This window comes from Phymastichus coffea, unplaced genomic scaffold, assembly GCF_024137745.1.
Source record: "Phymastichus coffea isolate CEN01 unplaced genomic scaffold, Cenicafe_Pcof_1.1 PCOF00052, whole genome shotgun sequence".
NCBI lineage: Eukaryota > Metazoa > Arthropoda > Insecta > Hymenoptera > Eulophidae > Phymastichus > Phymastichus coffea.
Window position 1 is genome coordinate 507,988 of NW_026706863.1, and position 22,982 is coordinate 530,969.

Here is a 22,982-nt window from a genome sequence, read left to right on the forward strand (position 1 = left end):
TCTGTATGAAAATCGAATAAATGCTGTATGAATTGATTATAACTATTATTTAAAATTATTTTAGTGTAATATTTTTTCTTTAGACTGAATTATGAAAGATCTGAATACATTTCAAAACTAAGAGCACTTGTATTATTATTGCTTAAAATTTTTAATTTTGTAATTTTTTTGGAAGGAAAATTACGTTAATTTGAATAAACTTGTCATCAAGGCCAAGTGGCAGTTAAAAATTGACTAGTCGACTAGTATAACACACGTAATACATAAATTCATGTAATTTTGAAAAGCTGCGGTGGAAAGAGAGGTAGGGCAAGGGAGGGAGGTTGGAGACGACAATATTCTCACGGATGAACATTATTTCAGGGCATAAAATTTCCAAAGCCTAATAAAGCCGCGACGAGATTTCTTGCAGTGGGGGCGCAGGGAGGCCGTATAAACTTTACGACATTCGCATGTGGCCACACCTCCTTCGACGACGCGAGAAATGTAAAGTCCCGTTACGATTTTTCTTCCATATGTGCGAGCCTTTTTATCTCTCTTATGCCGCAAAGAAAGAGTATAAAAAAGAAGGAAATGGACATCACTTCGGCCTTGAGAAGTTTCTGATTTCGTCAATAGCGAACTTTGTCTTTATCTTATTAAAGGCACAGGACATTGGTACCTTCGTAGAGAGAAGAGAGAGAGAGAGAGAGAGAGAGAGAGAGAGAGAGAGAGAGAGAGAGAGAGAGAGAGAGAGAGAGAGAGAGAGAGAGAGAGAGAGAGAGGAAGACACCCTCGGCTACGCAGTCCAATCTTTTATTAAATCTTGCCCCTCTTTTGCGCGCGCTCACCCTTTTTATCCTTTCGGCGCTGTCTGCTTTTTCCTGCAGCTGCTGTCATGAGGATTCTCTTTATGGTTTTTTTTTCTTTCTCGCGCTGGTCCGCTTGTCCTCTGACGCAGCAATTTTGTCATAAATAGGTGAAGACTTGCAGTTCATTAATTCCTTTTGTTTGCTCTTGAAATTCTTTTTTCCTTTTCCACTTTTTCAGACCATCTAACAACCTGATGAATGGACTGAAAGTTATGGTAAAATTTGATAATAATATTTGACTTTTCAAGTCGATTAGTCTCCAACAACTTTTACTTTCATCGTAAAATAAATAATTTTCACTTTTAAGTAAGAATTTTTAAAATAAGTCACTCAACTAAATCAATAATTGTTTTTGCCAAGGTGAGTTAGCATAATTTTCTTCGATTATGTCACTCTGAAAAGTTTAACAAAAAATCTCGTTTCTCCTCGTGTCCATCAAGGATTAATTTTTCTTAGCAGTGACAGTAGCAGCTAGTCACCGCTAGTTTCCTCAACTTTTCCACTATAATTCCATCCAGCTTTCTCAAATTTCGTCTCATTCGCGACGTTTCCTGCCGTTCTCCTCTCGTCTTCAACTTCTCTATCTCTTTCTCTCTCGTCCGTTTTATCCTATCAGACCGAGTTCCGAGTACTTTAGTTCCCGTTTCCGCTACGCTAATGACGAGTTTCCACTTAGCTCTCTTGCGTGTTCTCCGTCTCTCCCTCTCTCTCACGAAACTTCGAAAGTCTCTTTTGTGCACGTGCCTCTTCTTCGTTTTTTTTCATCTTTTTTCTCTGTCGTTTCTGACTTCTTTTACTTCTTTGCCTTGGTTGCGCTTGCGCTAAGGATTCTCGCTCAAACATTCAAAATCAAGGGAGAGAAATACAGCCGAGTGGACTATAAATTATGAGCACATTCATAGTTGAAGATACTTCTTGGAAGTGCTCGTGCTTAATTTATAGGTTTTTAAAGGGGGAATACATTTGATCGTTAAGGCTCGACCTATTTTGTGAATAATTGTCTTCGTCCTAATGTTTTTCGGAAGACAAATAAGTATTCTACATTATCTAGTTTTTTCCCTTTTCGATTCACGAATATCCAGTATTTAATATTATTTTAATAGTAATTTTTCGTCAAACACGACCTCGAGCAAGTGAACTCAATTTAGCGTCGGGCAACAAACTTTTAATTAAAATTTCAATGGCAAGTTTTCCACAAATGAGGAGGGGATGGGATGGTTGAAACCAAGCTCAGGAAAAATCAATTAAGCGTTGCGATTCGCTTGCGTGCAACTTTTGCAAACAAAGCAGCTGCAATTCCGTTAGAAAAAGAAACGAGAGAAAGCTTCGGCCGCTCGGAGCAATCTCAAAATTCCTGGACTACACGGTAGCAGCAGAGGGTGGCCGTCGAGGGAAATCCACGTGAGAGTCTCTGCGGGGAATGCAAAATGACGAGCGCCCACGATGTCCAAGATACGATGCTATCAAAAAGGACCGCAAGGTTTTCTTTTTCAAACAGTACATTGCTACTTCGATTATGTTTACAAACATTTTTTCGGGAATAGAATTGGGTCGATTGCATAGCGTTAAATTTGAACAAGGCTAGTTATGGATTGCCGGCTACTTGCAAAATATTAACGTGCTTTCAGAGACTGACCCAAGTGACATTCACTCTAAGCCGGATAAGCTCTTGGGAAATGAATATCGCTTACTCGATGCAATCTGTACTTTGGACAACGGTTGAAGATGTACATTGCTCTCTCTCTCTTTCTCTTTCTCTCTCTTTCTCCCGCCCCTATCTCTTTCTTTCTTAGCTAAAGCTTAAACCAAATAGCCTTGTCAACTATCTCTTAATGAAATTTTACTTACCTAATTATTACATGGAAATTCAAAATAACTTTCCTTTTTATATGGATATATTTTGCTTTTTGAAATATCCAAGGCCATATTACTCTGAATAATGCTAATACAGTATTAGTTTAATAACAGTGATTTTATAAAAATACGATGAATTTTGACAAAACGATATGTGATACTACTGATTTTGAAAGATTTTGTCGTCAATAAATCTAGGAAATTCATATTTGTTTATCATATCGTTAAACTTCATTAGCTTCAAAAATTCCACAAAGATTTACAACTCCGACGCGCACATTTCGAAAGCTCAAATCAATCAGTCTTGAAACATCGTTCTTAGTTGGTGGTCACACGATACACGCTTTCACCTCGGTTACGTTCTCCTTGAAGTTAGATGAGATTTAGATTGTTTTGAGAGTACACGAAGGAATAATCGAAGCGTAGTATTACCTCTGGTACGTTGTTTCCTCTCCTCGGTACCAGCAGCGTTTAGTGTGTTTCATCTGGGAATAATTTTTCCGTTATCTGCCCTTGGTTTTAACCTCCCCGCACTCCGATGGTCAATCCATTTCGAAGCTTTTATATATATATATATACACTCGCGCCTATTTTTAGTTATATGGGTGGTATGTGCGTATGTGTACATGACCCTAACGTTGCGTATCGATATTTACCATTGCATAACGTGACTGACTTTGAAAGAGTATTATGTTTACACGTACAGCGTTTATAGTCGTAGTTGAAGAATCCTTTAACACTGAAAGTGAATGTGTTAAGTCCAGAAGTAATAATTTATGATATTTTCTAAATTAAAACTTAATTTACAACAATATTTGAATAAGATTAGAAAAACGTAGCGTGTGCATCCAGTAAAATATACTTCCAAGTCCATTACAAGTAACTTCGGCGCAGCAACTCGCGAATGTTCAGTAATAATTACATGCTGCGAGTCGAAGTATATGTAAATCTAAAGCAATCGGTATCAAAGTTCTATTAGTGAATTGTAACAATCCTGTCGATTACTTACACAGACCAACAATTTCAAGCCAAACTGCTAGATTTCAAATATCTAGCTAGATAGCTCCAGTGAACATTTTGCAAACTGAGAAACTGCTACTCTTTGGAAAGAGAGAGAAAGAGAGAGAACTAAATTTTAAAAGTTTTGCAAGTTAATTTCTAAAGCTTAAGATGTATATCTACTTCACATCTATGTGTCCTTCAATTCTATTGCGACGCTCAGCTCGACACAATTGAATATTATAGCTGAAGTGATGTGGATGACACGAGAAACTTAATGTTTAGTTAGGTAATAGATTAGTCAGTTACTTCGACATGATACGTTATTTACTATCTCTATAATTTTTGTATATTATAATACCATCAGTGAAAATACTGATATTGGAGTGTAGTGAGTTTATTATTAGTTTTATACAATTGAAGTATTATACAATCAAGGCATTGGAAAAAGTGGATAAGAAAGAGAGAGAGAGAGAGAGAGAGAGAGGGGGGGGGGAGAGCAGTTTAACGAGACGCGGCTCGTAACGGCTGCCGTGGATATAAAGTCTATAGCGGCAACTATACAACAAGGGATTACTACATCCGACTATAAATACTCCTTGACGGATTTATTTTGCTTTCGTTCGACGCCTCTCTCCAACGACGACGTCTATTGTTCCAGACTTTTCAAGTGATTTGACACCAGCATAAATCAGCCGGAAAGTCGATATACATTCCCTACAGTACAAACACACACAGACGAAAAAAGGTATAAGGGTTGATGTTTTTTCTTCAAAGGGAAAGAGAGAGGAAGAGAGAAACTCGCGTTGCGCGCGCTCTGATTGAAATCGGAAAAAGAATTACGGTTGACGTTATGTCGTTTTATTAGGAGCCGTTTCCTGCCTCTTTCGTCCCCTCCTTTTTTTTCCTAAGCGCTTGCTCGCGCGCTTGCGGATCCTCTAGCGCGTGAGCTCTCGTTTTATGCGACGGGCTATCCTTCCGTTCCTCTCTCTACGTATCTTCTGCCAAGGGATCGGAATACGTGTTCGCACTTTGTTTTCAATGATCGTCGTCGCTCTTTCTACTCGCTTGGGCTGATTTCGTTTCGTTATCATTTATTATCCGATTTTATATTTGCGAAAAATGATGTACTATGTTATTATTATGTAGATTCATCAGTTGAGTTTTTTGGGATACGGGCCATTCCATATATATAAACAATTCAATAAATCTACAAATTTTCAATTCAGGAGTATACTTCTCATTGATTTTTATTATTATTCTGCGTGACTTCTACTGACAAACTTTTTCAAATTCAAGCTTAGAGAATTTATTGAGAACAGTTAATGAAATAAATCTACTCTCATCTTGAATTTATAGTAACAATAAATAACTTCTAGATATTCGAAAACTGAAGTTCAATAAGTATAAATTAATTTAAAGTATCAAATATGACAAACTAATACAGGCATAATTCATTTTTTTAATACGATACAAATTTGAATTTTGCACCAAAACTATAACAGTGAAATGAAAAATGTTTTTTTTCAGTAAAATTACTGCGAAATAATAATAAAATTATGCAACGTAGTCTTAAAACCCGACTGAATATTAGTTTAGTAGGCTAATAAAAATTGATTTCCGCAAAAGTAATAAAGAATTATAGGTACTAACGCTTAAATTAGAAATTCGTAGATATGGTTTCGAATGGTGAAAATGTTTTTATAGAATTTCTCATAGTCAACTCCACAAAAAATACATCAATTTGGTGCGAGTTTTGTCAAATTTTCAAATTGAGTGTTTACTTTGAATTTTTCGATATTATCAATTTGTGCTATCAATAGAACCGAAAAATACTCTTGTCTCTCACTGTGAATAGTAGACACTCTTATTTTGGCCTTACATCCTAAGGTCCTAAGATCTATTAAAGGATGATACACGAAACTTAATGGTTTTTGAGATGGAGTAAGAGTTAATAAAATGATAACACTAATCTAACTTCAAATTCCAATTCATCCAGGCTCAAATGCGTCATTTGAATGAATTTCTTGTTTGAACTTTCGAGCCTGGCAAAGCATTGAAAACTATAGCACCTCGTAAAAAACTCATTGATGTAATGAAATTGTAATGAAACTTAACTCGTCTATGGAAATTTTTTTTTTTCAATAACTCTGCAAGAATAGCATTTTTAATAATGAGTAATCCAAGATTTGAATAAAATTAAAAAATTGAAAGCATTTCACCGTTTAAATTTGATGAGATCACTATTTGAACATTTGAAAAAAAAAACCAAGCCTGATTAATGCATCGTTTTATGTAGACCAAAAAGTAAGCCATATATTGTTGATTTTACTAGTAGAATTCGTATCAATAAGTTTTCATTATACCATTTTATTATACTAAAAAACTACGATTTACCAACTTATTCAAACTTATCTATAAGCTCACTATATAAATAAGTATTCGAATTGCCAACATTCAGTCAATAAGTTTTTCTTTATTATCGCTAAATAATTTCACAACAAGCGTAACAAGGAAAATCAGTTTCTCAATGTCAAAATCACAACCGCATAAAGCTCGTAAATTTTTTGGCCCCGCTTGTATTGGTGAAATCCAAAACTTGCTGCCGCGAGCTTAATATTCACTTTGAGCAAACCCTTCTTCAAGGAAAGTCGAGAGACGACGATGCGAGATTGAAGAAGACGACGAGCGAGAGAGGCTAGGCGGTAAGGGGACAACTTTCGCTAGGCTTTCGCCTCTCCACGTATATTAGATGAGTTTACGTCGTTGTTCGTCGTATAGTGACGTAGTGCCGTGAAATACTGGTTAGTTGGCAAGAATGCGAGCAGAGGGATAAAAAGAAAAAGGGGTTGCGTGGGTATATTGAGAATTATTCAAAATTCTTTCTTGTCAAGTGAAAAGAAGTACGTGAGGTAGCTGCTTTGAATAAGTTATTCCTTCGATGCGTGAGTAATTGTAAAGAATGTAGAGTTCATTTTCTCTCAGAATAGCCTTCGAAATAAAGAAATCCGTTCAATTTATTTTCATAGAAATGCAGCATGCTTTAGCAGCCCACAGCATATTTTATTCACGATAGCTTAATTAGATCCAAAAAGTTATAATATTTGATACAGAAGGAACAAAAAATTACGTCGTTTTGCACGAGAACAAAAAAAGAAGTCAATATTTTATCTCAAGTAACGTCAAAGAGCAACATAATTACGAAGGGGGAGAAACTGAAAAGAACCATAAATCAACAGATGGAAAACAAACAGAGAAAAAGCGAGAGAGTGCGCGTGAAAAAGAAACGAAGACATTTGTAAGAAGGCGAAAGCAAAAGGCGCGAGATCTTTGTCCTTCCCTCAGCAGTCAAACGTCGGCCCTTCATTACGCCTTAAATGGGGAAAATTGAAAGTTTCCACCCTCGGGTTTGGGCAAGGGGGGCAGGTGAGTGCTTGTGCTGCTGAAAAGGGGGAGGTTTAAAGTCTTGATGGGAAGTCGGTCGTCGTGCGGATGCCGTGACTCGGGTGTTGCGAGATTTCACTTTTCCTCGCCTTGCGGTGATAAGAAAAAGCGTAGGGCGCGACTGGTAGGCGTGTTTTATTTTCAAATTTAAATATTCCGCGTGAAGAATGTGCTCAATTTTTTTAGATATAAAATACGATTTTTTTAGTGATCCGGTTTTTAAATTTGAGCTCGCTCTTGGTATACACAGATAAAGCGAGCGACAGTGTTATAGTAAGCGCGCGTGTGGAATTGTCCAGTGCGATGACGAGCTCGCGTATCGCGAGTAACTTCTGTTTAAAATCGTGTCGTATTATGCAAACGTTAGGCAGGATGTGTTTAGGTGGGAGAGAAAGAGCAGAGAGGGAGAGAGTGAGTTGATGCTTGGGAAGACTGGAATAACAGAGGGACCGAAAGAGAGAGAGAGAGAGGGAGAGAGAGAGAGCGAGAGAGAGAGAGAAACGCTTTCGTACGCCTGAATATGTGATTAGGTCGTTTTTCCCGACGGCGGCAGCAGAGCCAAGCATCGTGAACTTTTATTTTATGAGACGTACGCTAATATCCAATTCCAGATTTTCTTGTGAGAGTAAATGCACAGTTTTTTGTTGTTTTTTTTTCCTTTTAGTCTTGTCTGTTTCTTTGTTAATATGGTTTGACGTAGATTCCTTTTTTCGGGTCAGTGAATTTGTAGGTGAATATCGATCGCATATTCGGCTTTTAGTTGAGTATTTGTGTTTGTTTTTTTTGAAAATGAATTTTATTTGTTCACTAGCATTTTGTATGTAGGTTGATATAATTAATAAAAAATAATTTATTTTAAACTCAACTGATCTAGTAATTAATAGAAAGATCGAATAATAGTTTCGCTTGTTGAAACAGTTGTAACTATATAGTTATTTCTATTATTGTCAGTAGAGGGATTTTTCCAAAAATATACTAATATAAAATTGTTTCTTATAATTATATTTTGTTATCATATATATTACATTTTTGAGATATATTTTGTATGTTTCATTCGGTTAAAATGATTCCGTTATTTTTTGCTATTGAATCAGTCAGCTTTATATTAATAAATACTAATTTTCTTATAAAATATATTCATTACGTATCAGAAAAAATAATCATAAATTAGAAAATTTCATTCAATTTTTCCTACGAATACTTTTAACAGTGATCAGCTAAAGTTTTCTGTCATCAAGCTAGTACGAAATTTAATAGTTAACAATCAGCTACGTCGTCGTCGAAAATTGATTGTTGGCAGTTACCGAAATAATTCGTCGTACTTATGCTTTACGGATGTCTTGAGGTGCGCGTGTAATATCAGCAAGTGTGTATGGCATACAACGAGTAAAGTGCCTCTCAAAAAGTTTCCTAGTTGTCAGGGCAACAGTGCAAAATTACAGCGAAAGCGCGATACTCCATCTTAGCATACTTTACTCCGTGTGCCCTTACCTCTCTCTCTCTCTCTCTCTCTCTCTCTCTCTCTCTCTCTCTCTCTCTCTCTCTCTCATCCTCCTTTTTCCTTTGCTGTTTCCGATTTTAAAAGCCAACAAGTCTCGTTATCTCCGTGGCTTTCCTTCTCCCTCTCTCTCTCTCTCTCCCCCTCTCTCTCTCGAGTTGTCTCGCCTAGTCGACGGTGCAGAATGATGCTTGAAGTTTTTCTTTCTTTCTTTTATTTTTTATTGCACCGAAGGGAGTATGTTAACAATTAGTAAGGTTATGATGTTCATAGGAAATAAAACTGAATTATTAATTTATTCTATATCTACTATTCATTAGACTAAAATAAATTTTATTAATCCAAGCAAAATTACCTTACAAAAGAGGGAAAGGAAAAAGCAACATTATCTTGTAAATCGAACTTTCACTGTAAAAAATTTTTTTCGAACGAGCAGTTAGCTGGAACAGCAGTTACAACTGAACCATTCAAAAAGCCGTTTGTGAGAAGAAAAAGCATGGCTCATTTGATTCTTTTTTCCCCCCTTTTTTTCATAATAAGAGTGACAGAATAGCTTGGCGAAAATAATGCGAAAAGAGAGAGAAGTGCTCTCGTGCGATTTAGAGGCGGCAGCGTCACGACTTATTAAGTCTCCGCTGGTTAGCGAAGCGCCGAGGGAAAGGAGCGAGAGAAGCTACTTTCTCGAGGCACGTCAGTTAGTTTGTTAGCGCGAGTTTAGTTACGCGCTGAATAAGGTTAAGGGCTTTAAAAACTTTCTTCATCGCGCTTACGCTATATACTGTCCGGCTGTTGCATTCTCACCTGCATCTCATGTTTCTATTTTTTTTTCTTGTGCATTTGCTTTCGTCACGCATTTGAAATTCTTGAGATATTGTTCGTATCACCTGTGAGTGTCATTTTTTCTTCTTCTTCTTCTTCTCCTATAGATATGTTCTACCGTATATGTATTTGCGTGAGTCAGTTCAAATCTTCATTTTATAGACATATATTGTAAATAATGTATAACGTTGATCAACAAGTTAGTGACTGCCATTAAACTGCGATGAATTTTGATTGAAGTTAAGCAATAATTATAATACGAATAGATATTTTTTATTGATGACTGCCTGCTAATATTTATTATTCCAACTATTAATCTTTTAAGAAAATGTCATAAAATTATAGTTAATAATTTTTTTATGGTGACGATATGTTGATAATTTAATAATGTTGTTTTATTTTTATTTTTTACAGGTTGGTAACAAAAAAGATGTTTAACTAAAACAAGCAAATAAGTATCCTCGTGAGTACATGAATTATAAAAATTTTTGGGCGTTTTTGACTTGGTGATTTGAGGTAATGGGACATAGGATATGAAATCTTGAAGATGCGTTGGTTACATTTCATACAATTTATGACACTATCAACTTTTTATTGCGAATGTTAAGCTTGCTTTTACACGTATGTATGTAAAAACTGAACAATAAATCGGGAATGAAAAATTTGAGATTCAAACACTCAAGTATATCCAATTCATATGTAAATCACACTATGTAAATCATTCAATTTAAATGACGAGTATCAATTAACGAGCACTGACAGAAAGGCAAATAGACCAACGTCGCAAAGAGAGATTTATGAAGCATTTTTCATTAGGCTAACATCCACAGCGCGTTAATTCATTACAAAGCATATAAAAACAAAACGACAAGTATTCATTGCTAATGACGCGATGACTGAACGTATTTTCTGGCGTATACATCGCGAGCGCGCGGGCGAGCGACGTTTTGAATAATGCACATTCTCGCTTGTCGACATGATGCCGCGGCGGTGGCGGCGGCGCGTCGCGATATATATATGTAACGCAATCAAAAGTGCGGAAAGGGAATATGCGTTGCGGATGATTAAGAATGACATAGCGCACGGCTGGCTAAGCTTTGCATATGCATGCAGCACGTTCCCTTATTACCTGGCAAATCATTTTTCCGCCTCAGGCGTCTGGCATTGGAAGTGATTGATAATTTTTCGCGATCCGTCTCCAGGCGACGATGACAGCGAAGCCGAGCACAAGCCATACTCGCAAATTAGAAACAATGAAATGGAATAAGCCTTTGAAACGTTCCGACATTAAGCGCGTCTCGCTGTCGAGCGTATTATATGAGCTACCACCATTGCGAAACGCCGACATACCGAGATTCCTCAGCTGACCGCGCTCGCGCACACGCGGCCATAAACTTCATACGTCGCATTTAATTTCGTGCATCTCGGCAATCGGCAAAGCGGAGGTATCGGTCACTTTTATTGCCCGTTAGTCGCAAGGTATGTACGTACGTTTCAGCTTGCCGATCCATTTTCACATACACGCACGGACACATGCGCGCGCGCGTGACGCACATACACACACACACACACACACACACGCACACACACCCAAGCGAGAGAGTGGTGAAGCTTTTACGGCGTAGCTCGGACGTTTGCTCGTGAAATTTCGCGGTGATTCGATTTTTTACGCCACTTTCCCGCGGGCTTTTTTTTACGCCGGGATATGCGAAAAAATTGCTGCGGTCATACGATGCACGCCACGATATCGAGAGCATATAATTTTTTTTTTTTTTTTTTGCAAGGAGGGAAGGAATTTTTAAGTGAAGTATGTAGCGTCTGATTTTATTACATTTTAGAGCTGTAAAATTTTTTCGTAAACGATCATCCTAGTCTTTATATGCAATTCGAATCAAATCAACATGACGGTGATAGCAATCTTAGATTGAATAATTCAAATTGATTTTGTAGGAAATATTGTGTTGTTTATAAGAATAACAATCAACAGAGTTGTTATTTCCTATTTAAAAAAAGGTTGTTTTTTGTACGACTGTTAACAACGAAAGCAGTTGACAAACTGAAAATAACAAAACAATTATTCGAACAACTAAGCGTTGCTGTAGAAAAGTTTTTGTTTTAGTTTTCGAAGTTCAAGTGTAATAATTCAAATAATCCCCACAAGTTAGACTAATAGAATATATACGTTAGATAACATTAAAGTATTGTTTTTGATAAGTAAAATATTGTGGAATTTTTGACAAAGTTAAAATTTTCTCAGCATTTTTTATTATTCATTTAAAATTTCATATTTCAATTTTTAGTAATATTTACTTTAAAATGCCTTTTAAGACATATTTTGTCGAAATATTTCTTAAACTTTTGAAAATAGTGCAATCTACATATTTATTGCACGGATGCTGAAGACTAGTTTCAGATACTTTATATATTAGCTAAATTAATAAAACCTAAATTATAACAACTATAATGCTTATATAGTTTTGAAAGTAATGATAAATCTATTAAAATGATTATAACCGACAATTTATAGAAATTTTAGATCATTTTTATTCTTGCCAGGTCAAGTTTATTTGTAAACTTATTCATTTAAAAATAACAGAAATATATTTATGATTATACATTTGTATATAGCTTATATAATTAAAATTTATAGTGGTCAATGTTTTCTGTTAATCAATCCGTTAAGTCAGAAGCAATATAAATAAAAAAATGTATATTATCCTTTGTACTTTCTAAACAATCAGTTCACTATCAGAATTGTAAAAGTAATATAAACGCCATGTAATGTACAATGCTGAAATTAAATTTTATTAATCAGTCGATCGATTTATCATTTCTTTCAAAACTAGATAAGAATTTAATAATAATAATGTTGACATACATTTGGATCCCGTTCGTTTAGATCTCTCTCTCCAGCTCTGTCTCTCTCCCTTTCTTTTCGACGACCAGCACTTCGTTTTTTTTTCAACCAAGAACTATACATTTTTTTTCAAAACATCCTCTTTATAATTTTTGGTTTTAAGGTTAAACTGTTCCATTCCATTTTAACTTCAATTCAATCAAACTGTTTAAATCTCTCGTCCCCATTCTCTCGTCTTTTCCCGCTCACGCTCCCATCACGCTCCTAACCAATTACACTCCGAATAGAATGTTCATTAACATGGCTGCGCCCTTAGAGCTAGCTCCCTTTCAAAGTCGGAAAGTCGGATATAAAAAAAATTATTTCTAGTATTACATAAACTTAAGGAGGTAAATAAATGCCATCGGGATCATGTCTTTATGAATTAGTATTATGAAAATATTATAAATATAAAATAAAAATTTTTCGAAATCGAAACCATTGTGATATTGTTACGTTCATGCCACAGGTCGCTGCTGTGACCCTTCATTTCGGGATATAATAATATATTTTCTTGCACTTTTATTTTCCAAATTTGAACTAATCTAGCAACTAACTAGGTATTGTACTATTCAGATTTTGTAACGTGATGAAATTGATTATATCATTGGAAATGATAAAAATTGATGATTAGGTAAATGTACTAATAATCTAATAATGGTATATCTTTTGTCTTGTAATATTTTGTTTAAAAAATAGTAGACTGATTCAACAAACACGACATGTCGAGTATTTTTAAATTTGCTAATCTCATCGTGCTAAATAGCTACACTATTTTTAGAATCGTGAACAGCTCTTGTAGCATCATAGTTTGTGTGTGTGTGTATGTGTTTGTGTGTGTATATTTATAAGAGACATAATACTTGAAATAGCTTGAATATTTATATGACCATCAAACATTTCCGATAAAATTTGGACAATAAGATACTACCCACCTATTATACACCTCATAACTATTAGACTCCTCATTAGTATTACAAGTGTCTCTTCGATGATAGTTGAAAAAGTCAATTTCATCCATAGTTGCTTTATCTTGAAAACTTGGCAAATTTTTAGAACATTTACGATTTTCTATACACCTAGTCATCATACGGACCATGTACCATACATGTCAGTACAATTTTATATAAAGATGGATTATTTATTTTAATGAGGAATTCAGCAGATACAAATTTATCAACAATAATCCACTTATAAGCATTAGCTAATGTTGTCAGTAAATGCATATGTATGCATACACACTACATGAATATGAGAAGCAACTTTGTCGGAAATATTTTTTAACAATTAAATTAAGCAGTCGCTTTTTTTCAATGTAATACTTAGACTATTGGGTCTGTCACAAATTTATTGACCAGGTAAAAAGTTTACTTAGGATTCAAATCATTATAGATTGAATGTCATTGTGAGAAAAATATCGGATTTACTTTTTTCATTTATTATGGCCATAACAACTTGATAACATCGCTGCATATAACGTGAAGATCCGGTCAATGTCTATAATAAACCATTCGAGAGATGTCTTTATTATCGTTTACGCGCATTAAATTTTTGTGCCATCCTTGAGTACTGTAAGTATAAAATAGAGGGTGTTTAAGGTTCAACGTTTGAATCCGTTGCGCTAACATATCGTAAATTTTTTTTATATTTACTTCTAACCGTTACTATGAATCTGGAATTTCTCCATCTGCAGTAGTTGAAAATACAGTAGCAACTTCATTTTCTCGCTGAAAATTATACCGTCTTCTGTTTATACCTAGTTTCAAAGAAAATAATAGTTGTAATTTAAGCTCAGAAGGATTGTATAATTATCTAGTCTTTCTTTTTTTTCTCTCATTATTTCATATAATTGCGCAAAAAATTTTTTTTGTGTAAAGTTTGAAAAAGATTAGAATCTAGCTTAGAATTATTATATAGTCGGTATAATATATAATAATATGTATAATAATATAATTCAGTATAGAACGTCCACAATTATAATTATTGCCCTTTCAAAAAAACTTTCTAATATTTTACGAAACTTAAAGCCAAAACTGTACAATAATTTATTTTAATAAACTGTCTATTAATATCTTTTATTGCCTACGTTGTTTATTTAAGGATAAACTTTTGCATAGAACAAAGTTCAATTAATGTCTATCAAGGTATCAATTAGTTATTATTTTGAGGTTAGTATAATTAAATCAATCAATTTATATTAAATTCACGCCAATTATACCGATATACTTTTCGAACATTTAATAGTCTATGAAAATGTGCAGTAATCTTTCATAAGAGTACACAACATATACTATCACGTAACAACTGTTTACGTGATTATCATTCAACCAATGAGATCAGGAATAAGCTGGCTTCACTTTTTCAGGTTCATTTTTTTTTATAAGAGGAGGAAGGGGAAGATGATTTATATATTAGTGACGGATATTTATAAAGTTTTATCTAAATTTTGAATAGTGCCGAATATAATATAAGTTATAATATAATTTCTTGAATAACAAGTTTATGTAGAAGATACATATTCAAAATTCAAGAGAAATTTTCGATCCACGGGTGAATGTGATGACAATATGTATAAATTGATGTTACATGTCGTAGCGTAAATTCTGGAAACGAAAGCAAACAATATTTATTCAGTTAATAAAAATAGTAATTTTCTAAAATACACTTATTTAGAGCAAATCAGTCAGCAACAATATAATTAGTTTAATATTGTGCCTAATGAATCATGTTATAATTTGATGACCAATATGGCATAGCACAACAAATTCCCTTATTAAAATATATTTAGTGAAGAACTTTACTGATAATATTATTCATAATAATCATACATATACATTTTTTGATTGTGCATAGTATTTGCAAACAACAATGACCATTATTATTTGTTAAATGAATAGAAATTAAAAATGTGAAGTGATATTTTATTAGAAAATGTATATGAATTCTCAATTATATTTAAATACCAACCTACAGGCTATCAATATAATTAAGAAATCAAAAGTAACGTATTACTGAAAATAAATAAAAATTTTACAGCATTAGTAGTTAATTATAGTTATCTCTCGATTTTAAACAAATTAATCAGAATATTTATATTGTAAATGTTCGGGTTATAAATTTGTTTACAAGTGTATTCTATATAAATTTACATTAATTGAGTACGTTAATAATATCGTAGTTACTATTACACTCATGGTGTTGTGTAATAATAGATTAAGAACAATAAATTTTTATTTTTGTATAAATTTGGAAGATAACACTAACTGCGCTCGAATATAAAACGTCGTACGATGCAAAGCGGTATATAAATAGTATATTAATTACATGAACCGGTAAATTTCAAATGCAAGAAATCGTTAAAACTCGCAGAGTATCACGTATAGCTCGCTTGCTACTGGTGAACAAATCAATCGGCGTTCCTCGCTGAGCTTCATTTCATTTGACGGCGATATTCTCTTTTTTTTTCGTCACCCGTTTATTTGCTCGCAAACAGCAATCGGCATGTATAGGTTTGTATTCCTTCTTCGTTGCTCTTCAACGTGCATGTGCATCGGATGGCCAACACACTATGCCTGGTCACAGCCACCACCACCACGACTCTTATCGCTAACGGGCGCAATAATGCGTGTGCCCATGTATGCCCACTGTTATTGGAGCATGCACGACAGATAGAGAGGAATGTGGAATTACACGTGCGCGCACGCGCGATGGTACACCCACCGACAATGAATCCTACACGAACGTTTCGAATTTGATCGCTGAAGACAAAGTAAATACAGATTTCGAAATTATCGACAGAGATTTCACACTTGATTATTTGCATAATATAAGAAAAGATAGAGAACTAATCGATAATTTAAAAATCTGTATTTACTTTGATTTCAGCAGTCAAATTTGAAACATTCGTGCAGAATCGATTGCCGGTGGGTGTACACATTTACACACAAACACACACACGCGCATAAATATCGCAAGAAAAAGAGGAGAGAGAAAGAGAGAGAGAGATAATGAAATTTTAGAAGTTTTGTAAAAGAAAGTTCGGATATATATTATGTTAATTGTTCCATTTTTCCTTTAATTCGTTTGAGGGAGCAATGTGTATTTTTTAAATAAAATTCGGAAGATAATTGCAAAATTTTGAAGTTAGTTTTGTACCACTGAAAGCTTTTGGTAAGGACAACTAGTTTAGTGCGGGATCAATGCGGGTAACAGAAAGTCTACAAGCGGTCTGTTTGATCTTCAACTATGTGTTATTCAGTCTGCTTTTGTTCCTCTCTGTGCCGTCGATTAGAGCGTAGTTCAGCGCAAAGACCGTTGTTTCACAAATCAAATTACCTTTCTTCCATTTCATAAAATTAATCTACTTTTAAATCTCACTTATTTCATGAGGCTAAAGCGATACACCTCAAAACGTGGCTTGAATATAAAATAAATAGCGTTAAAGTCCATTTCTGAAGCTGTTTACTACTATAACGAAGTTTTCATTAGTTTACTTGATGCAAGGACTTTCTAAAAGGCAATTACGTATACTTTAAAACTGTTCTTTGAAGCTGTAACACAGTTACACGGTCTACACTTCAACAGTTGCAAAGCAACTATCGGCAGATCTTTCTTTTTATTTGGTCAACACTTTTTTTTTATTAGAATTAATATTGAAGTTAACAAAGGTTTCTCCAATTATCTGACGTTGTGACATTTAATGATAAAATGTTAATGTACATTAAGCTTGTGCCACGAATATATAGATAAAAAATAGATATGCGTATACTTTATAAAAAGTATACATTGCAGTTGGTTATTACCAGCAATATCGCACGGCTATAACAAAATTTCATTCATTAAAAATTTCTTCCCTCCAGCATAATTTCTCATTAAAAGAAAAAAAAGTATCGCCATGACACGCCGCGAGGCGTAGTTTCATTAATGAAATATCTAATAAAAGGCGTATCATTTGGAAACAATCTGGAAAACACGAGGAACATCAATGGCCGAGCAACACCTGCGCCATTACGAGGGGCCTTCATCCTCAAGCTCGCATAGCTCGCAAAATTCTAATGGCCGGGCAGATATTTTGGCCTCTGGGCTCCGGCGGCGCACATACGTATATATACATATCCGCGCGACGCTCGACATTAGCGCATCGTTCGCGCTCTCGTACTTCGCCAACAATTCCATTCGCTCGCTCGGCGCGAGACCTGGCTTTTGCCCTGCGGATACAACGTTGAATTCTCCTTTGCTGCACCGCGCTGCTATACACAACCCTCGTCATATTTGCCCATCCTACATTTATTGGTTCGGCTTCGCGCCAGCATTAATGCACGACCGACTTTTGAGCGCTTCTTTAATTAATGTTCATTTCGAGAGCTTTTCGGCAAAGCGCGCTTTATTATTTTTTTTGTTAACGTCTAGAAACTATAGAATGCCTGTAGAGATTTCGAAACATGACTTACGTACATCATATTCATTTATTTTCGTCTATTCACTTACCTTATAAGTATCAAAGTCAGTATTTTGAGGAATGTTTCAGCGAAGCGAATCCATCTCGTGACTTTGCATTTAGTTAATTTTTTGTTTTGATCCACAGATAGCGATCTATCTGATTCTTCCAAGCAACAGATTCCTTAAATGGTTATATTTATTCAATATTCTATATAACATCAGTTTCAATAAGCGACAAGAGCAACAGACATTAAGCGTACAACGATCCTCAAAAAGAAAAGTCTGAATTCTCTAATCTCAACGACAGCGACAAAAAGTTTCACCTTACTTTCATCTTTGTTTTCGAAACAAGCCATAAAAGTTGCGTATAGCACACGAGCGAGAAAAGGGAACTTTGTTAAAAGGAAGCCAACTGCAATCGTTGACACTTTTTCTTTCTTACGTGTGCGAGCCAAATTGAATTCAATAAATAGAATCGCTTGAGCAAGTTGAAAAAATAAAAAAAATAAAAAGAACGCCACTTTCAGAGAAGAACAAAGCTGCGCTGAACAAAACAATGCTCGGGCCATTAAATGCGGCGTAGGAGGAACTGTGCCAATCGCGAAGCTCATTTCGAGAGAGATGCGAAACTTTTTCGATAACGGAGGGCCCCGGAAAATTTGATTTATAGTGCAGCGGTGGACCAGCAGCTGCCACACTGGTTATCGCGTTTACGATATAATACTCATCCGTGCTTGCGCTTGTACTTGACTTGTTCGCGACACGCTGATATAAAGTGACCTCACTTATTGTACAAGCCATTTGCTGAAGCTTTGTTTCGTAGATTTTTCGCTTGATAAATTTTGGTTTTCCTGTTGAATGTAAAAATTCATTCTATGCTGTGTAATTCAACGGAAATAATTGTGACATACCTTTTTGCTCATAGAAGTGCTGAAATTAATGAAAACGAAAACCTTGCTTTCATGGATTTCTTAATTTTCATTTGTAATCTCATAAATAAGCAAAGTGATAACGTTAATACGTTGAAAACAATATCTTGGTTTACTTTCAACACACAACTTTTACTCTTTTAGTACTTTGTAAGCATGAATTCCGTATAAACGTACCTATTTTATAGTTTTATTATAGCAATGACTTTTTTAGTACAGTACTACAATTTTCAAAACTTGACAAGGCTTGAAATGGCGAAAGAGAATAAATAAAGAGACAGGTTTTGACATATTTCGACCTGCCGAATTTGAATTTTAAGTCAGATTAAAGTCATAATATATTTATTTTTATCAAATTTTAACAAGCCACAAAAACTCATGTATCTTTCTGCTATCGACCTTATGGTTTCTAAAGTCAAAATAAGAGTGTCACAATAATACGCGGTGAGAGATACAAATAGTATTTGATTATATTAATACCAGAGACCCATAAATCGAAAAATCAGGAGCATGCACAGAGTTTGAAAATTTTGCATTTTTTGTGAAATTGACGAAAATAATGAAATAAAGAAATGAAATAAATACTTTTTTTATTAAACTAGCGTTCTGAAGCTATTCTGCTATTTTTCAGTTTTTTATTATTTATATGAAACAATCATAACTTCAATCAAAAGTAGTGCTTTTTTATGGTCTCAGTATTATATTACTATTGATAATAAATTTTGATATAGAATATTCTATTGTTTCCTAGTTGAAAACACATTCAAGTTTAACGTTCTAATAATTAATTTCCGTTTCTCGTATAGCTCTCACTTTACAAATGTAAAAAATAAAAATTTAATAGCCCCCATTTTATTCTATTCACTTTTTCTCTCTTCCTAACATATTTTTAAGATGACACTCTTAATTTTGAACATGTAATTAAATTATCGATTCGTACTAATTATTCTAGTCTGATGTGAAATAACTTCTTATTTACTTAAAACGATTTATTAATGGCATATTTCCATTTTTGAAAATTATTATCGATATTAATTATTCATAAATTGAATTTTATGCTGAAAATAAATTTCATACTCATAGATATATAATACAAATATTTTAAAGAATACGAAAATTCAAATCTTCACGCTCTTTCTTATTATCAATCAATTACAAGGCTAGATGTCGACGACTCATCATTTTTTTAAGATTGGAAAAAATACAATTTAATTAGACTTTATACATATTTTTAGCTATTTTATATTATATCTTAATTATAGGTAATTATAATATTGCGCCTCCTAAGTCTTTTTAAATGATAAGAGTTAAGAAGAAAATAAAATAATCAAATGCATTTCATTTTTCCTCTTATAGAAAAGGGAACCTGACAAGGTGAAGCCAGTTTATTCGTGATCTGATTGGTTGAAAGATAATCACGCGATCAATTGTTACGTGATAGTATATGTTGTGTATGCTTATGAAAGATTACTGCAGATTTTCATAGACGATTAAATGTTCGAAAAGAATATCAGTATACTTAGCGTGAATTTAATATAAATTGATTGATTTAATGATACTAACCTCAAAATAATAACTAATTGATACCTTGATAGACATTAATTGAACTTTGTTCTATGCAAAAGTTTAACCTTAAATAAACAACGTAGGCAATAAAAGATATTAATAGACGGTTTATTAAAATAAAATATTGACCGTTTTGGCTTTATTAAGTTTCGTAAAATATTAGAAAGTTTTTTTTGAAAGGGCACTAATTACAACTGTAGACGTTCTATATTGCATTATGTTATTTACATCGTGAAGGATCTGATTTAAAAAAATATAATATTTTTAGAGCTTATAATACATTTATTATCGTATTTTTCTAACTTTTTAATAACGATTTTTCAACTTGGGATGTATTGTAAAAACTTAAAACTTCATTGATAACGTTTTCAAATCATGAGTATTAACATAGCTGCTACCAATATATAATATCGTCGGCTACATCTCATATCAAATTAAAAGAATATTTAATGCATATTGCATTTTCAATTTCGCTAATAAATGTTTTGATCTATATTTGTGTATTAAAATGAATGCAAAAAAAAATAGAGAAATAAACGTTAAACATCACTAGTTAACTGGAAATTAGATAGAAATATTCGGATTGGTCATTCGATATTTTGATCAGTATAAGATTTTTACAGAATCAAAATATAATTCTAATGTATTTTACCGAGTTTTTAATGCATAATCAGGTAAACTGAAGATCACATAAGCGGCAAAATATAATACTTACCTTGGGACGCGTAGCCGATCGTTGTGAAGAAAAAAACGGGATACCCGAGTATATAGGCACGACGGAGTTTTTTTCTTCTTCTTTTACGTCAAAAGCCCTATAAGCTGTTTAGAGGGTCGGCGGTGGCGGCGTCGAGTGGCGATATTTCGCCCGATAGTGGCGTTCTCGATTGGCTCTTATTTCCTGGGAGATTCAAGCGAACGAGCGAGACCAAGAAAAGCCAAGAGCATAGGCTGCGAATTATGGACTGTGATAAAGTGCTTTAATTATTGAACCTGAAAAATTGGCCAAGTAAAGCTTAAGACCAGATGCTTTTCTTTTCTTCGCTGCGGCTTTATTTTTTTTCCAAAAACTTCTTTACCGTGGATGACATCGATGTGCACGCGTTATTATCAGTATTTTATATAGAAAGTTTCTACAATAAGATGAGTTTTTTTCTATATATTCAATCGCTCGAATAAAATGATTTTCAAATATTTCTAATTTTAATTATCCTGTTACGACAATTGTACTTATTCATGATTTTATAGGAATTATTAATCATTGTAGATTCTTTAGATGTATGACATGTGATTATAGACAATGAAATTGGTACAACAGAAAAACTGATTCAAATTTTTAATTAAACATGTTAAAGTAAGAAATAAAGTGTAAAAATATACATGAATATTTTTTAAATATTTTCACTTTTTCTTTTGATGATTTCATAAAGTTATCTTTGATTTAATAATTAACCCACATCCTAACATAACTTGGTGACATCGTTCAGTTGCGTTGAAGCCACTCAATTTACTTGGAGAAGAGACATCCTTTTGATGAAATAGGTCCAGCACTTTTGGAAACGCCGGGTACAATAAGGCGGTCTTCACCCGTATAAAAAAAAATAAACAAAACCACAGTTACATATAAGACAAATGAATAAGAAAAAAATACTATCTAAAATGGCAGACGACCAAACTCACCGTCTAATTGAATCGGCATTTGCTACGGCTTCTCGTCTTTGTTTCTCCATCTGGTCATGGAGATGCTTTTCGCAATTCATTTGTATGGCAGGTGTCACCTGCACTTTTCGTCGCTCTATCTTCTCATATGAGATGGAATAATACATTACTCAAAAAAACTATGGTATAGAACATTTATCGTCCAAAATTACCGTACTTTGAAAGACAATTATTTAGCCACCTGATGGTACAATGCTAAGGTCTCGGCAGATTGGAGCGGGTATTCCTCCACCATGGACACCTTCTCAACGATTTGGTTGAACACGCGTCCAGCACATACCTCGGTTGCTTCTCCGGCCAACTTTCCTATCAATTTAACCTTTTCTTTGAGCGTGGCCTTGATGAGCTCTTTACAGCACACTTTTTCCGTTCCAAGCACCGAGTACGTTTGAAAAACTCGACCGCCGCTGTTAGTAATCGGCAGGACAATCTTTCTCTTTGGGAATCTTGATGGGAGTAGTCGGCGCGGTCAACGACTCGGCCGTTAGGTCCACGTTGAGAAGGCCACCTCGTTCGTAGGCAACTTGGAATTGGGCCGCGCGTTTCTTCTATCGTAACGCTCTTGAACGATTTGAAATCCCATCAGATTCTCCGGCATGTTCATGTTATACCTGTAAAAATGTAAAATTACTAATTTATTAATTATCAGTGAATTTTCGGCGACAACATGACTAAGGGCCTAGATTCTTTACAAAGACCTCATCATTGAAGCACGCATTGTCACTATTATCCTAGGCGGTCAGCACAGCCCATTTTTATGGTTCTGCGCATCGTCGGTCTCCGCGCATTTGGTGAGTACATTTCGGTTTTCCGCGGACGTGCTTGAGTGTGAAAGTTGCAGACTTAGCTGCTGCCTTTTCTTCTATTGATCTGGGGTCGACGTGTTTTCGACGAACAAATTTCGCTCCCTTTGTTCTGTATGTCGCATTCAGCTCGTCGCTGGACTTATTTAAACCGTTGAGCACGCTTTC

General features: G+C 34.5%; 1 protein-coding gene across 2 annotated transcripts in view; it reads left to right on the plus strand.

The window, feature by feature from the left end:
• The window catches only part of LOC131665560 (uncharacterized), a 242,309-nt gene that overhangs the window by 29,893 nt on the left and 189,434 nt on the right, over positions 1 to 22,982 (plus strand). The gene's annotated exons all lie outside the window — the stretch shown is intronic.